Source organism: Oryza glaberrima, chromosome 9, assembly GCF_000147395.1.
Source record: "Oryza glaberrima chromosome 9, OglaRS2, whole genome shotgun sequence".
NCBI classification, from domain to species: Eukaryota; Viridiplantae; Streptophyta; class Magnoliopsida; order Poales; family Poaceae; genus Oryza; species Oryza glaberrima.
This window is the reverse complement of record NC_068334.1, coordinates 3,332,887-3,349,643: the sequence shown is the minus strand read 5'-3', so window position 1 is coordinate 3,349,643 and position 16,757 is coordinate 3,332,887. Positions and strand designations below refer to the sequence as shown.

The 16,757-nt window shown below is 41.1% G+C and overlaps 1 pseudogene; it reads right to left on the bottom strand.

The window, feature by feature from the left end:
- Nucleotides 1–6,829: 6,829 nt before the first annotated feature.
- On the bottom strand, nt 6,830–16,401 carry LOC127785280 (DNA topoisomerase 3-alpha-like; annotated as a pseudogene).
- Between the last annotated feature and the right edge of the window lie 356 nt (nt 16,402–16,757).

The window sequence follows — 16,757 nt, the reverse complement described above, 5'->3', positions numbered from 1 at the left end:
GAAGTAAAGGGAAGATATCTTCCCCTCCAGCCACGTGGCTCTGCAAGCTGGCCCCACTCTCACACCTCGCGAGTTGCGAAAGCAATGGGGGGCCTCGGGGTAGAGCGTCACCCCATCGGGCTCTCCCGCTGCTTCGCTCCGAGGCCCTCGCCCAACTGCCATGTGGCGGGGGGAGAGAGAGAAAAGGGGACCCAGGCCGAACAGCCATAAATACGCGGCGCCCCAACTGTCCCTCACCGCATTTAATGCGGTAAGCGTAGACGTGCGGTGCCACCTAACTGACCCCTGTCAATCGGATGTGACCGGCCTGTTGCCGGTCACGTCCGATTGAACGGGCGGCCGTGCCCCCACGTCGCCTCTGTATCCGGCGGAGTGGGGGTAGGTATGACCCGTCCCATCGGAGCGTCACTCGAAGGAGGGCTACCACAAGTCTCCACTCATTTATGAAGGAATGACAGGGCTGTCCCCGGTGTCAGGCAGGGGGCAGCACTGGGTCCCACTCAAGGGCGGGCTGCTACTTAGCTTCCGGGCGAAGGCACGGATTGTGGCCCGGTCAAAGTAAAGTGGGGTCCCCCTCCTATGAAGGGGTAGGTAGAGGCGGCACATGTGGTATCCCCTTGAGATATAAAAGGAGGACATTGCCCACCGATACAAGGGGACGACTCTCAGAAAACCTGAACTCTCTAGGAGGAGAAAGGCGAGAGCACTCTCCGGAGTAAAGGAACACTTGTAATACTCATCCATAATCCCAAACACAGGAATAGGGTGTTACGCTCCATAGCGGCCCGAACCTGTATAATCCGATTGTGTGTAAGCTAGCCAACAATCTTAGAGGCGGATACGTGATTTCTAAGAGGCGAGCCTCTGCCCCCGGCTAAACTCACGAAAGGGGGGTCTCACGACTCCCCGCTATCGAGGTCCTTTCCTCGACAAAAACCTTACCAAATTTTGGCATTACCAAAATTTTAGCATGGTTGCCAAAATTTTAGCAACTTGCCAAAATTTTGGTAGGAATTCTTATATAGCTGCCAAATTTTGGCAGCAAACTAAATGTAGCCACTTTTTTTTGCAACTTTACCAAAATTTGGTAAGGTTGAAAATGACATCAAAGTGAACATGCCCCTAATAAAATTATTTCCATTCATGCAACTCCCCCTTAATGTAACTCTAATCTACATTTCTTGGAAAAGAATTTCTGCTTATGAAGATTCCTGATCTTCACAACAAATCTACGCGCAGATAAAGAAAAAAAATGTAAATGCTCTAAACACATGTCCTCTAGTACTGTTGCTCACAAAACCTCCCCCTCACCCCACCGGAAATTTCAGGACTGAAAAAACTGCACTTATACAATCAACAGCCACAGATCAAAGCATTTATACAGTCAACAAAATAACAGACCGAGAACAGCGTTAATACATTAAACAGAAACAGATCGGGAGGGGTGGTGGGGAGGGGCAATACGATTGTGATTGCATCCAACTAATATATGTGAAATCGAATCAGCAAAGCAGCAGCAACACAAAAAAAAAATTTGCTCACCATGAGCCGAGTTATACAGATCTCAACGCCTGATATATTTGGATTCAAATCAGCAGCAACAGCAGCCGTTTTGCGATTCGCATCCCCTTGCCTGATGAATGCCAAACCGCCATGGATACCTCACCGGGCGCAGCCGAGTAAGGCATGGAGCCATGGACGCCTCGCCCCGAACCTTGGCGAACCCGAGCCTGCCTCCGCAGTGGCAGCGGAGGGTGCTGCACTGCGCTCGTTGGCTGAGCCTTGCTGCGGCAAAGGCATCCTGCTCATGGCCTTGCTGCACGAGCGGCCTCCTCCCGCCGGTGAGGCCGCCGCCGGAATCGCCTCCTCCCCTCGACGACATTGCCTTTGAGCAGTGGAGCTGGAGGAGGCAACACTGTTTCAAAAAAAAAAAAAAACGTGTTGTGTGAGAAATATCCAGAAGCCCTATTCGATCGGGCACCAATCTTGATGTCCATCCGACAGTTAGGAATTTGAGTGCGATTTGGAGACAAAACATGCTGGTGATGTATAGCAAAAACCATAAATAGAGGGGTTTAATAAAATTTAAAAGAAATAAAACTGAGATAAAAGAAGGGTTTTATAAAATTAAAAAGAGATTTAAAAGAGAGCTCTTAACTTTGCAAACAAAATTTAGGTCCAAAATAAAAGAGATTAAAAGAAAACAAGGCTGCTCCAATGGAAAATCGAGAAGAGTGCAACTAAAAACTTTTCGCAAAAAATTTTTCTTGAAAAATTGAGTATGTTACAATATGTTTGGGAGAGGAAAGAAATACTCAGTTGCAATAACATAGCAAATGCAAGTTCATATCACTAGTTCTGCGCTACCAGAGGTATAAAGATCACATAGCACAGGATGTCCATGAACCTGCAAATGCGATCATCAAAATGCTGCCATCTACTTTGTAAAGTTTAAAAGGAACACTAATCAAAAGCTGAGTCCTTTCAAATTTACAACACTGAAATTTACATTGTTATCGTCCTCGACATGCTGTTTGCTCTGGTTGTGTTGGTTGCTAAATTTGCTTCTTATTCAGTGCTTGAGTAAATTTATCACAAACAATATTCTGTATCGTTCTATAATTCTATTGGTTTTCATTTCTAACAACAGAATCTCATTTCATGATAAGTGTTGAAGCTCATGTGTTTTCCCCTGTCTAGGATTGACTTATTTGTGCTCATTGTTCGTTAAAAATACCATTTACACTGGTGAGTTAACAAATTTTTATCCTATGTATATCACTCGCAGTGGAGCTTTGATTTTTTCTATTATAAACAGTGTATGGCTTCTTCTTTTTTTCTGTTGATGTACTTTTAGCTTTAGTAAAATTTCCATCTATTGACTCATGATAATTTGATATATGCAATAACTGCATCTTACTGTTCCAAAAAATTGTACCAAACTCGAAGGACTATAGCTTTCTCTTGGCCCCTGTTTGCCTCTTTTTGCTGAGGCTATGTGGCAGCAATTATATGAACTAGATACTAGGGCGCGCCTATTGCACGCCTCCTGTACGTTTTTGTTTTGAGTGTGTTTATACCTTTGTGTTTAGTTCACTTATGTAATATCACAATGCTTTGGTCAGTTTAGGGGCATCTGTTGTGCTGACCCTTGTGAACGTTGAGTGGAGCAACGGATCGTGGATTAGTCTGTTCTACCCTGCTATAAAATTAGTGAACCTAAAATTGCAAGGTTGATAAGCAAACCAACAGACAGTTAAGGTAGCATGTACATTATTGCAACCATTTCAGCAGTAAGCTCACAAGCTTGTGGAATAATGATCGACGAAAAGGTACAACGCATGTAGAAAATAATAAAATGTGTGGTACCTGGTTTCACGGTTGTACAGTTGTATTACTACAACATTGAATTGTATGATACATTTGAATTTTATCTAACTTGCTATGCAAATTCAATAGCATAGAGTTGGCTTAGATTAAATAGAAATGAATATACTCTATATTAGACTGAAGAGAGAAGATTAAGCTAATTAGAATTTGAAGATCCCTTAGTTGTACTAACAGGGAATAGTACTGAATTCAACAACTAAATTTTCTGAAGTATCATAGAAGAATGAAGGCATTTATACATGCTGATCTATCCAGCTTATGTTTAAAAGGGGATAGTAAACTGCTGCTCAGACACAAGTGAATAACACTTCAATAACAGAAGTTAGACTCATAGGTCATGTATATGTATGAATAAACTAACGCCAACCAGTTTACAAAACAAATTTCAGACCACACTGTACAGATGCCACAGATCAATGAAAGTGGCATTGCACAAGTATCCCACCTTCCAAGCACAACCCATGGGAATGATAATGCACAGTGTGCTTACGGTTGGGATCATCAGGCATGCACTGGCCTCATCTACTAAACATGGGCAAGGCAAAGAGAGACATTACGAGCTTAGCAATTTGCGATGCCAACACGTTGTAGCAGGTTGTTCAAGATAGTAAAAATTATACCTCCCTTTAAACTCAAAAACAGAAACTTTAGTATATACTCCCTCCTTCCCAAATTGATCATCATATAATGGAATTCAAAATTTATCAAATTAATCATCACATAACCGCATAGACACGGATTTCATCGGAATACAATTAATGCAGTATGGAAGAATATGTGCATGCTAAGGTGTAATTAGCACGGTGTTTTAATCGATGCATGCATTGTAGGAGAATGTGTGCATGGTGTCTTGATTGATATGATTTAAATTATTGATGCATAAACATATATGATGATCAATTTAGGAAGGAGGGAGTATAAAGTTAACCCCACATAACAGCTTACAAATATGAGCCGTAATATTTGGTTTTTGTTTTGCAAAATCACATGAATTTATAAATAATTAATTGGAACTATAGACCCTGATGAACCTATGCTTCCAGCTAAAGGTTTGATACTATGTTCAAGATTAATTTTCAATTTCTGGTAGAATTGAATTTGATGAATAATTAGTTTCTCATGATCGCTAATAACTTTGAGTTAAACATACATAATACAGTGATAGAATAATTTACAGCCAAATACTAAGTTCAGTAACCATATAGAAAGTTTGAACATGCAGACTTAGTAAGTCAAATAGCTGCTTAAGATCTTAGATTCCTGAGTTGTTTTTATCATGTACTCACATGTGCTCACAGAACAACTTGATGCTTGGTTGATCACAGTAGTATAGCCTCCCATCTGCTGACCATGGAAAAACAAATCAAGAATTCAGGAGCCTATGGCATATGCTATACAGTACTCAAACCATATGTGATCTAAATTTATTTCCAGTTATAATATTAAGGTTCTATCTATAAACTGGAATGCCAAGCTTCTGCTTGCTTTTCAGGGAGAAGTAACATCTAGTCTTTAACATTTGATAGCAGACCGGTCTCAAACCTCTAATTGTTATGAATGTTAATCACCTTCAAGCTAATTAACACAATCTACTGACTAACTGCTTTGGCTTCCTATCTGCCTTGGGAGAATATGTCAACCTCAGGAACAAATGATTTCACAATTTCACAATGCATAAAGAGTATATATGCTTTCTGATTCAGACCTTCATAGATATGAGTAATGTCCAACTCTGCTGCTAGGCTGATCTTCATGCCTGTTAACATGCCTTCCCATTGTTGTCTGGCCAGCTTGAAACTGTGACAAAACAACAAAAGAAGAGAAAGCAAATAAGCTTGTAATGTAAAAATTATCAATAGGTGGTGCACATCCCCAGTCCTGGGTCGCCCTATAGCTCAGATCTATGTTTATTATTGTCAATGACCATTGTTATTGAGGCGTCGCCATAGCGTCGCTATGGCGTCGTGGCGCTCGGCGGCCTCCAGGGCGTCCTGCCGCCATAGCCACGAGTGTATGGCGTCTGCCATAGGGTTAGGGCGTCGCTAGGGCGTCGCCATGGCGCTGTGAGGCGTCGGAGTTCCTTGAGGCGCGCGCTACAGAAAGATCGCGTGAAATTTTGGGGGTGGGACATGAGCCCGCCAATCCCAGGCGGCTGGGCGCGAAGTCGAGGGGCGTGGGCACGAAAAAAAAGCTCGTGGGGCCCTAATAGTGTGAGAGAAACAGAGGGAAAAGGGAGAGAGGGCGCCCCTGGAAACCCTAAGGACAGCATCGCCGACCCAAATCCAAAGATCGATCCATCACGGCGGCGCCTTCAGGACCATCTCGTGCGCAGCCCTCGTCATCGCGCATCATCGCCGGCTCCACCACAAGACCATCTCGTGACTCGTCATCGCGGCGCCTCTCCTCCATCTCAAGTACGCTCCTTCCTTCTTCATCTTCAATCTCTCTCTCTCTCTGCTCTGCTCTTCCTTTTCAATCTTCAATCTCTCTCTCTCTCTCTCTGCTCTGCTCCTTCTTCCTCTTCAATCTCTCCCTCTCTCTCTCCTTTTCCTTTTCACCCTCTGCTCTGTGCTGCTCTCTCCCTTTCTTCTCCTTATCCTGCTGCTGTCTCCCTCCTGCTTTGCAGTGCTCTGTTTTCCTCCCTTCTATACACTCTTTGCACAATCCCCTTCCTGGCTTTCTTTATAGTGCACCCAAACACCTAGCTCTTCTTTTGAAGTTCTTATAATAAACCTGTATTGAAATCTGGATATGCAACTATACATGCTCTACTGAATTTCTGATTTAATTTGCAAAGATAGGATGTGTGTATAGCGTCGCCACGCCATACGCCATAACGCTATAGCTGTAAGGCGGTGGCGGGTCGCCATACCTCGCCATACCGCCTTAAAAACAATGTCAATGACACTATGTCCAGGTCCTCTTAGATATTCTCCCATTACCCACATTAAGAGTCACCACATAGGGCAGACCACATAGCCTGCCTGCTTGATGGGCCTTTCGTGGAATACATGCATGCAAAAGAGAGAATGCTAACCAGGAAGAACTAGGGAGAGCCCCTGATTAATCAAGTTTTTTTACGTATTTACTTTTAAAAAGATAAATTAAACAATCACGTGCGTACTTTGTCATGCCAAGGAAAGGAACCTCAAATCTAATCACGCGTGGTGAGTGCAAGCGATTGATCGCTCATTAGCCATTTCAGGTTGACATTGCCTTCTGCCAATCTGCCATTGTGGCGGTGTGCTCTGCATAGTCTATTTCACATGACAGTTCCGAGCAGTATCTTCATATATGTTCTGAATCGGGGGCAGTGTAAATACTCAATTTTTCTTTTCTAAGTCTTCCAGAAAACCACTAACAAGTTTACCATAAACTAGTCATCATGATATATACTAATGCATAGGAAGAAGGGGGAAGTGAGTCAATTTACCATGACAACGCCATTACAATGCCATCTGAACGGGCATCGCGGAGCAATTTTCATGAGATCTATCTCCCTCGGTTGGGGCAGACGTTGGCGAAGTGGGTAGGGTCGCCGCAGATGAAGCAGCTGCCGTGCACAGGCTCGCCCGTCGCCGCAACGAACATCATGCCATCAGCATTCCGTCCCCTGCCCCTCCTGCCTCGCCCTTGGGTGCCGCCTCTCCGCCCTGCAGATGCAGATTCAGATGATTGCCTGCTGCTACTGCGCCCGCGCCGCCCACGCCCGCCACAGCCCCTCGGCGCAGAGTTCTCCACATCGTCTTCCCATCTGCGTTGCACAGAGAGACATCAGGCAAGACAATGCATAGATAGCTAAAACAAACCCCTATAATTCAAAGCTTCTCTTTTCGCATCATATTCCTTGTGTTTTTAGCAATTTAACTTGATAGCGATTAGAGCAAGATTGACTAGGGGGAAAGCTAAGATAAATCTGTTTATTGATTAGTTTGGAATAGGAGTATATGCCCATAAGCTTTGTGAAAAACATAACTGAGATAGCTGCATCACTAGTGATATTCTGCATGCTTAGATAGTTTCAAGTGGATAGATCAGATAGCTTTTTTTTTCAATTGTGCAGATGCATATGCACCCTGCAGATCAATATCATATGATAAAAGAACACTGTTACTAAAAGGATTCACATACGCGAAAAAGCCGCATGAAGGATCCTGACATTTATAGAACTTCCTCCCCCTGTTAGCCTCTGTATTAGCAGTTCGCAATACGCAGGGTTCTCCACATGATGTGCAGTGTACTTGACCTGCGTGTGAAAATAGCTCAAGATCAAATCATGAGCTTGCATTACCCCTTTTTTTTGTTCCAGGCCGGCTGAAGATTGGCTTGCATAATAATTTGTAGAAATTACTGAGTAGTACAGTCACCTGATGCATTTCCTGAGCTTTGTGTATGGGTTGAACGAAAACATTGAGGATTCACAACAGGTGTTTGTCCGTTAGTAAATTGCCCAGCTGGATGAAAGCTAGTATGTAAATCTTGCCTTGAAGACCCCTGCCTTACACCACTTGCAGTCTGGTTCGGATTTCTTGCTGTGAAACAACAAACATGATCATAAAATATACATGTTTTTTAGCAACTGACAACAGGGCCTACTTTCTATAGTAAGCAAAACATGGGAGACAAAATAAGGTTAACCCACAAAACAAGCCTGTTCTAGATTTTATATATTTTGAGTTGCAATAAGCATAAGATTGCGATTACCCCTAATTAATCAAATTCTCTACAGCTTGACTTGTAAAGGTTAAAAAAATGAACTCAACATTTTGCAGATACCTGGTGTTGCAGTCTGGCTATGACTTCCAAATCTACTTATTTCCATAAGCTCTTTGAGTATGTCATCACATCCACCAATACAACCTATAACAGCATGAAATATGTCCGAATCACCTTAGTATGTAACCAAACAAAAGATACACCAGATACGCGTTGAGAGGAAAGAAGGATTTGTTGGTCATATAAGTTTAAACTAAACTAAAGGGAGTATGGAACTTCAATTGGAATAGGAGAGTATACCTAGGTGATCGACATCAAAATTTGGTGGAATATCCCTTCGGCGAAACTTAAATTGAATCTTATAAACCGGGCCTGTAAATTTAACAGATTATCAATATTCAAGGGAGAATCAGCAAAGGAATAGTCCATCAGTGAAAAACATCGATCATACTAGTGGTACAATTTCAATAATTGGGGAACTAAATTATTCACCTGGAGCACAGGTAGGACAAACTTGATCAGTCACAGCAGCCTCTGAAAGAGATCGTGGGAGCCAAACTGCATTTCTACACTGAAAGTTCAGGAAGACTATTACTATCAAAATTTTCGTCAGAGTTCAATTATTTTGGCTGCATTAGTAGTTCCATATGCTCTTTTCTGGCAAGATATAGAATTGTTTCTTATTTCCTTTTCTACTAACAAAAGGTCTGGTAACTAAGCAAAACACTACATGTTACTCACTTGAGGGAAGCCCCGACACCCAACCATAAATTCGCCAGTCTGAGGAAAGAAAAGCAAAGTTCAAGCATGGACATAGTGCGACACTTCCAATATGCCTAAGCTTCAGAACCATTTCAAGAAAGAAAAGATGTATGGGAAGATAATTTACCGGCCTTTGCTTCAAAAACATTTCAGATTCATTGCATGCAGCACATGGTCTCACAGTTTCTACATTCTGTGTCTCATTGACCGGTCTACTTGACCTAGATCAAAAGTCAAAGTGAAGCTAGAAATTTGTAGCAATGAAAGAAGAAAGCCAAATGGATCCAATCAAACCTTGCAAAGAATGTTCCCATTGCATCAAAGAGTTTCACCTTGTTTGCCCTTGCCTGCGTTATACCAATGATAAGTGGTTAACTACTAGATATAAACTCAGAGCAATTCTATAGATGATGATTGATGAACAGTTTCTATGCTTCACTTCCTGCATATATATCATGCAAACATACATAAAATAGAACTTACATCAAGAAAACAAGCCTTCATTTGCTGCAAACAATTCTCAAGTACTTCTGATTTACTCTTTGTACCAATGCTAACTGATTTCATATCAGCTTCCATCATTGATCTTAAATAAGGTTTCCAAAGCTCACCTAAAATTACTTAAATTATTCCGAGAAACCAAACATATTACATGGGTTCAGTAAGTGAGGTTTAAGAATCAACTTACCCCATTTCATTGTAACCCATCACCAATGCCTCGTCCTGCATTTAGAGAAAAAAGAAACAAAAGGCACGTGTGAAATTAGCAGATGAGCTTAATTTTCAGTACAATGGAGAAAAAGTATTTCATGGACAAGTACTATCTGCACTGGACAAAAAATATATTACGGAGAACAGTATTTTCCTGTGAACCAAATAAATATATTTTACAACCCACTAAACTGTCTTATCAGGACTAGTCCAATAGAAATCACAGAATATGTCATTTACAGTAACATGAGTAGAAGTAATACTTTCAGCTATTTTCTCCAAAAGTGTGGATGCATTACGTATGACTATAAGCATGAAAAATGATGATGAATCTGACATTCAAAAGAAAAGCTCGACACAAGGGAAGAGACGTCCCAAAGGCATTGCATTTAAGGTTGAGAAAAGGCCCCAAAAGCCAGGTCTTCAAGCCCTGGTTGGTAACCCTGGTTCTCAATAGAACCCTTACTTTCATACCAAACAACAGAGCCCACATGATAATTAGAGATTTCTTCAGAAAAGCAATGGAGTTGTTGAGGTAAAAAAATCATCTGGGCAACATGCTACTACAAAGTATTATATTTGAAATGGGAATTCTTTTTATTTATCTTCTGTTAAGACTTATGGTATGACAATCTGCACACAGGCTTAATATAATTCTCTCAATGCGGGCAAAAACTTATATTCAGATATATTCTACCCAGGTAATCAAACAAATTGTGTTATCATAAGATGGGATTATATAGCTGAAGTTCTGTTAGATGCCATGTCATAATAACACTAACATGTAAATAATTGCAAACAATGAATATTGTGCTACATGCAATGATCTAATGAAAACTTAGTTGTGATGAAACATACTAGATTTGTTGGGGAGAACCGTGTATTTGCATCTTTGGTTGCATAACAACGGTCAAGTAACCTTTTTATGTGATCATGCATCGTTGCATCAGTGCCAATTCCTGCCTGGAAATAGAAGCGAAAGGGGTCAATCAGTCAAATATTTTAGTGGCACAACTCAATATACATATGATATTGCCACAAGAAAATATTATGTTGCAGATTGACAAGAAGTGTACTTTATCCATACAGCTAAGGAGGTCAGCTTCAGCAAGCAGAGGAGGTGGGCGAGTCACTCCAGAATCAAGTGTTAAAGTTGTTGGAACAAACTGCAAGGTCATCAACTCCTCATGGTAAACAACTAAAAAGCAACCAGAATATTCTTTCAAACAAAAAAAAGAACAACTGTTACAACATATCAGAAGGATCACTTTTTAAATTGGGAATACAAATTTGTTATAGTCATCCTTAAATGGCAGGCTTTTATAAGAACATTCCACACAGGTATTTATACCCACATAGCACAGAAGACACTATAAAATGAATGAAAAAGTATTGGTACAAATGAAGCAAACCTGTTGTCCAATGATGTATGTCGGAAGTAATGTACCGCCCCATGAGTCAAACCGATAGACGTCCAAATAATTTTTCTAGAAGAGAGTATATAACATATTTTATAGGACATGCAGAAAAGGAATTTTGCCATAAGTAACCCAGAAATGAAATAATCCTATTGCACTAGAACTAACGTTAGAAAGGAAAGTGTATTTATTAAATTATAGACACTGCATTCCTAAACTCCTGGGCACAGCATTTCCACCTATACCAGCAGAAGGTCTGTTTCCTAAATATGCTACCTAAATACCTGCCAATGTAAACAGTTAAGCATATTGGCTGTGTAATTCACTTTCTATTTAAATGCTCCTCCTTTCTTTTCCCTTCCAATAAATATCAAAGCAGTTAAAGTACATCAAAATTGGCAAAGTTAAGTTTGTCATGAGTTCTCCTAGCATCTTCATTCTTGTTTACTGACTACATATTTTATCATCCTTTATTTTTCCCTTCCCAATAAATATTAATTGCAGTACACCACAACTGGCACAGTTAATTGTTTTATGAAAAAAAATTAGAACAATGCTATTAAAGAACCAATTAATGTAAACTAAAGGAGGAATGGCAACCCAAGACTCATATTGAAGCTTCAACACAAAGAAAGATGCTTCTCAGAGCTTAAGAGTTAAGACTATGTCACCTCCGTACATAAGATCGAGTTGTTTCTATTACTGATTGAAATACACTTTCTCCTACTCTTGTTTACCAGATTTATTAGTGGAGCAAAGTGTTTAAAGAACTAAAGAACAAGCAGAATTAGAGGTATAGGATATGTAACATATTTACATGTCATGTATGGATACTGCCTATTTACACGTTCGCAACACCTATGAAACAATAGACGATTCCAGCAAGGTTTGAGAATGCTCACAGCACAGCAAGAACAACGAGCCCTGATGCATTGAACTGTTCACCAGCAATGTTAATTTCCACAGTTGTTTCAGCTCCAACTGCAGGTTGGGAGCAACAAGCAAGGAAATGGCGAACAACAAGCTCATACAATTTCTGGATGCAAGAAAACAAATATGAGGAGTTTTATTACACACTTGTAGAGCATAAGAAATATTGCCTTTAAAAAATATTAAAAATGCTATAGTATCTGCTATATAGGAAAGATACATACTTTGTGATTATCAGTCCAATTGGTTTCCCCAGCTGAAAATTTTGTTGGATGAATAGGAGGATGTGCCTTGTCATCATGACCACCATTGCTGGGGTTTCTCCAAAGTCTTGCTTCAGGATCCAAAAGACGCTGAGCATATATTCCCCAATTTGGATGAGCCACTTGTTCATGTACGATGGACTACATCAAAAGTACCCAAACATGTCGGAAAAAAATAGATATAATTTTTAAAAAAAAAAACAAACAAGGGAAGGTTAAAATGGTATAAGCATCGCAGGTATTTATCAGAGTGTAGAAAATGCTTTTAATATTTTTCTAGTAGCATTTCATGAATGACATATGATTAGTATTTTATAAATCAAATATTTAAACGTGAAGGGGATCATCATGTGTTAGCATATCCACACAAAATGAAAAGGGGAACCAATTACTCTCTCTGTTCCCAGATATAAGTATTTCTAGGTTGTTTAGAAAATATTAAGGGTTTAGGCGAAACTCAAATGCCCTTGCTTGGAACACCCCCACCCCGCCCCCCCACCCCAAAAACAATCATCTGATTGGCCGAATTTTGAATTGCTTGGATTCCCTTCCAATCATCTGGCTGGCTGAAATTGCTTAGATTCCCCTACTTTGAAAACTGTGTCCAAGATATGCTTATATTTGTGTACAAAGTTTGAATTGCTATAAATGCTTATATTTAGGAACAGAGGGAGTTCTTTATCACCTAAATTATGTAAAAATGAAAGTTATAGGTGCACTATTCAAAAACATGTAATCCGAATCATCAAACCATGCAATAAGAATGGACAAGAGGAACTAGTAAATTTCAACACATACATGTAGGTCAATGTTTGGAGAGAAGTTATCAGTCTCTGTTCTGGGATAACTAATAAATCCAGCTTGATAAAGTTCCTCAGCCACCTGATATAGACAGGACAAGAGAGCACTCAGCAAAACAATCAGTTCAGTGATACGTGCCCATAATTGGCTAGCAAAACTGTTCTAGGTATAAAAGATTACCAAAAAAGAGTTATTTTTAACACCTTCATTGTGTGCTCGGAACTCATTCTGAAGTACCTAGAGGCACGTTTCTGAAGCTCTATGGTACTTAGTGGATATGGGGGATATTTTAGTTTCTCTTGATTCCTTACATTTTGCACCAGAAGGGAAAAAATACAACTAAACTTGGTACTTTTGTTCTGTTGTCGAAGATACTCATCGTTATTATTTTCGTGAACACTAGTATTGAAATAAAAGATGTCAAGGGCTCACTGTCGCCATTGGTTCCTTAACACACATTTCATAGATCACAACAGCAGATGAGTAATCAAACAAATGGCCACGTCTGCCAAACAAGAAATAATCTCAGATGACGTTTGTAACGGAAGAATTAGTACAACATGACAAGTGCATCTTACATCCAACCAAAAGATGCAGTGCCTTCATCTGAAATATGGGAACAATTTATTGTCCAGAACTCTTCAGGTTAATGAGCTTGAATCTCCCAGAAACGCTCAACAATAAATCCTAGGGTTGGAAACTGCAATGCAAAGAACATGTTACACCAAGATGAAAGTAGGCATCATTCAGTATCTTCTGTTCATACTCTATAGTGAAGTACCTGGCAAGGACCATAACTCAGAATTATATTCCTATCATCACCAGTGTCATCAAGAACAAATGCATCTTTCAGCAGCATTGTCTGGAACCTTGTGAAGGAGGCACCAATGCGAAGGTCAATTTCCTGTACAAAATTCTTAATAATCATCTGAGATCTTCAAGACAGTAAGAAGGCGCATGAAAATGCTTTTCATTTGAGAAGAATAATATAAGAAGGAGAAAATATAATGCCGTCTCATTCCATTCCTATGGCTGTGTTTGGATGCCTCCTTTCCCAACCCCTCTCCCTCGTTTTCCGCGCGCACGTTTTTCAAACTGTTAAACGGTGTGTTTTTTGCAAAAAGTTTCTATACGAAAGTTGCTTTAAAAAATCAAATTAATTCATTATTGAAAAAAATTAGCAAATATTTAATTAATCACGTGCTAATGGATCGCTCCGTTTTCCGTGCATGAGGTTTGGGTTGGGATCTGCCTCCTGCGAACACAGCCTATACCAGTACAAAAGCTACAATATTATAGTCAGAACATGTGGCAGAGGCTCTTCGAGGACTTTAGTTTGCTAGAGTTGCTGTAATACTTCTCAGTAGATGCGATGCAAGAGAATGCAACATCAACGAAGGTTGGAATGATAATTTAATTACCTGTCTTGCATCAACAGCATCGGCAAAGAGCTTGTTGGGTCTGTCCAGATGTTGCACAGCTTCATGGATTTCCCTGCAGTTTAATTTCTTTAAGACATTAACAGGAGATTTGGGATGAGTGTGGGACTGTGGGTCGGGTTTATCCAGTCAACTGGAACACCATAGTTCATCTCCATACAACTAATTCAAAGTAACACCAATCAGGCCAGATGTGAAGTGAATGGGGATACCTGTGCGATGCAGGAGATGGATATGCCATCTTTGCAATCAAGAAGAGAAAGTCATCAGTAGCAACAAATACCTGTCAATCAAAGCTGAGAAACGAGCTCTCCAAATGTTGAGGCGGCTGTTGGCACCTGCGCATATATCAATCACTTCATATGCGATATTCTCACCCTCTCTATCACAATCGAGCCAAAGCACAAGCCACTGACACTTCCTGGCTTCCTCTTCCAATGTTCTTTTTATGTCTTGCTTATCCTGCAATTAAAAAAAATGAATATACCTCAGCTGAAAAAAAAAAGAAACTGGAGCAGTAATAATAACTTCATTACCATCAGACCATACCACTACGCATCAAAACACAAAAACAGATGACGTGTTTGGGAAAATAGACAAATGAGCATGGTCATTCTCAGCAATTTAAGGCATGCATGCATGTTACCCAATAAATCCATCTAGGTAGAAGATTCTAGAAGGACAAAAGGAAAGATACAAAGGCAATTTATTGGATCAATGGTGACTATGGAGAAAACATACTGCTACACCAAATCACATACAACAAGCAAGCTCCAGCATGGTTGTGGCAGTGCAACCGACAAAAGGAGTAGCATCATGTTCTCCTGATGCTGGAAGAACAGAAGAATGAGAGGAAACTTGTATAGCTGTTGAACTTCTGCCTCTACTTTACTAATTTTGCTGCAAGATAAATAATGTTGTAGAATACGCTTTAATTTCAGGACAAAAGCTCGACTTCCTGAGGCCTGAGAATAGTATATGCCAGGGTGTTCATATAATCATACTAGGTCGGCCAGCCCGGCAAACAACTACCCTCTCATACCAGCAATAGCAAGTTTAGCCTTCAGTTCCTGCTCTATTCAATGAAAAGGCACTTTTGTGCTGTTTTCCGTTCAAAAAAAAAAGTTTAGCCTTCAGTTTTTCAAAATGACCAAATAGGACAGTTGATGCGTTACTGTATCCCTCTTCCTATCACAATAACAATAACTTTATCACATGTATAGTACAGCACACAGACGTATATGACTGGAACCAGATTGCTGCTGCGCAACAGTGCAAATGACCAGCAGCACTAGTGGTTCCCAATTCAAAAACGAGTAGCAATCATGCAATGACCCCCAAACAAGCTCCTGAAGAACCCTAGAATAGAGTTCCTTAAGTACAGTACCCTAAACAAAATCAGAAGAAGCATCCATTGCTAGTACAAATAAGGTACTAACTATTAGCCCCTCGGGCCCCCACGAACTGGAATCCTGGTACAGTACACCACCAAACCCACGAACATAACGAAATTTCAGTGCCGCACATTTCACCGTGAGTTGAACACAGCCAACTCCATGGACGCGAGAAAAGGACGTGTGACTCGTGAGGGCACAATTCACAGGCCACGGCGCGTTGCGCACCAACTGTTGGGAGAAATGGGTAGCAGGAAACAGAGAGCCATACCTGGGGTACGGACTTGCGAACGGGGGCGTGGAAGAGATCAGCGGGGTCGCACGAGTGCCAGCGGCGGAACCGGTCGTCGAACTCGAGCTCCATGAGGTGTCCCGTGACGGAGGTGACGAGCATGTGGCAGGCGCGGCCACCGATGGAGTAATCGAACTCGAAGACGCGGTTGTACCGCGACCGCCCCTCCCGCGACCGCATCCCGCCCGACGGCCGCGACAGGATCTCCGCGACGGACTTCGCCACCGACGGCTTCTCCGCCACATTCAGCACGCGGATCGCGCCGCTGCCGCCGCCGTGATGCATCGCGAGAGGAGGCGGCGAGGCGGAGGAGAACCGGAGGAGGAGGAAGAGGAGCCCTTCCTTGGGAAAATTGTAACCATGCTATTATAATTTTGTAAAATTTGAGATATGCCTTGTAAAATTTAAGATATGTCATCCTGACCCAAGTGTCATTGACTCTTCCTTTGAGGCCTCCTTTGGCAGCCTGAGGAAAAAAACCATGGGAAATTTTCCCCTAGGGGGATATTTGAGGTGACATGTACTCCCCCGTCCACTTCCCATGGGATCCTTTCCCACCCAAGAAGTTTCCCTGCTACCTTTTGGAAGCGAAGAGGAAAATATCCCAGAGATGATCGAATTTTGTAAAAAAATCATAAAAA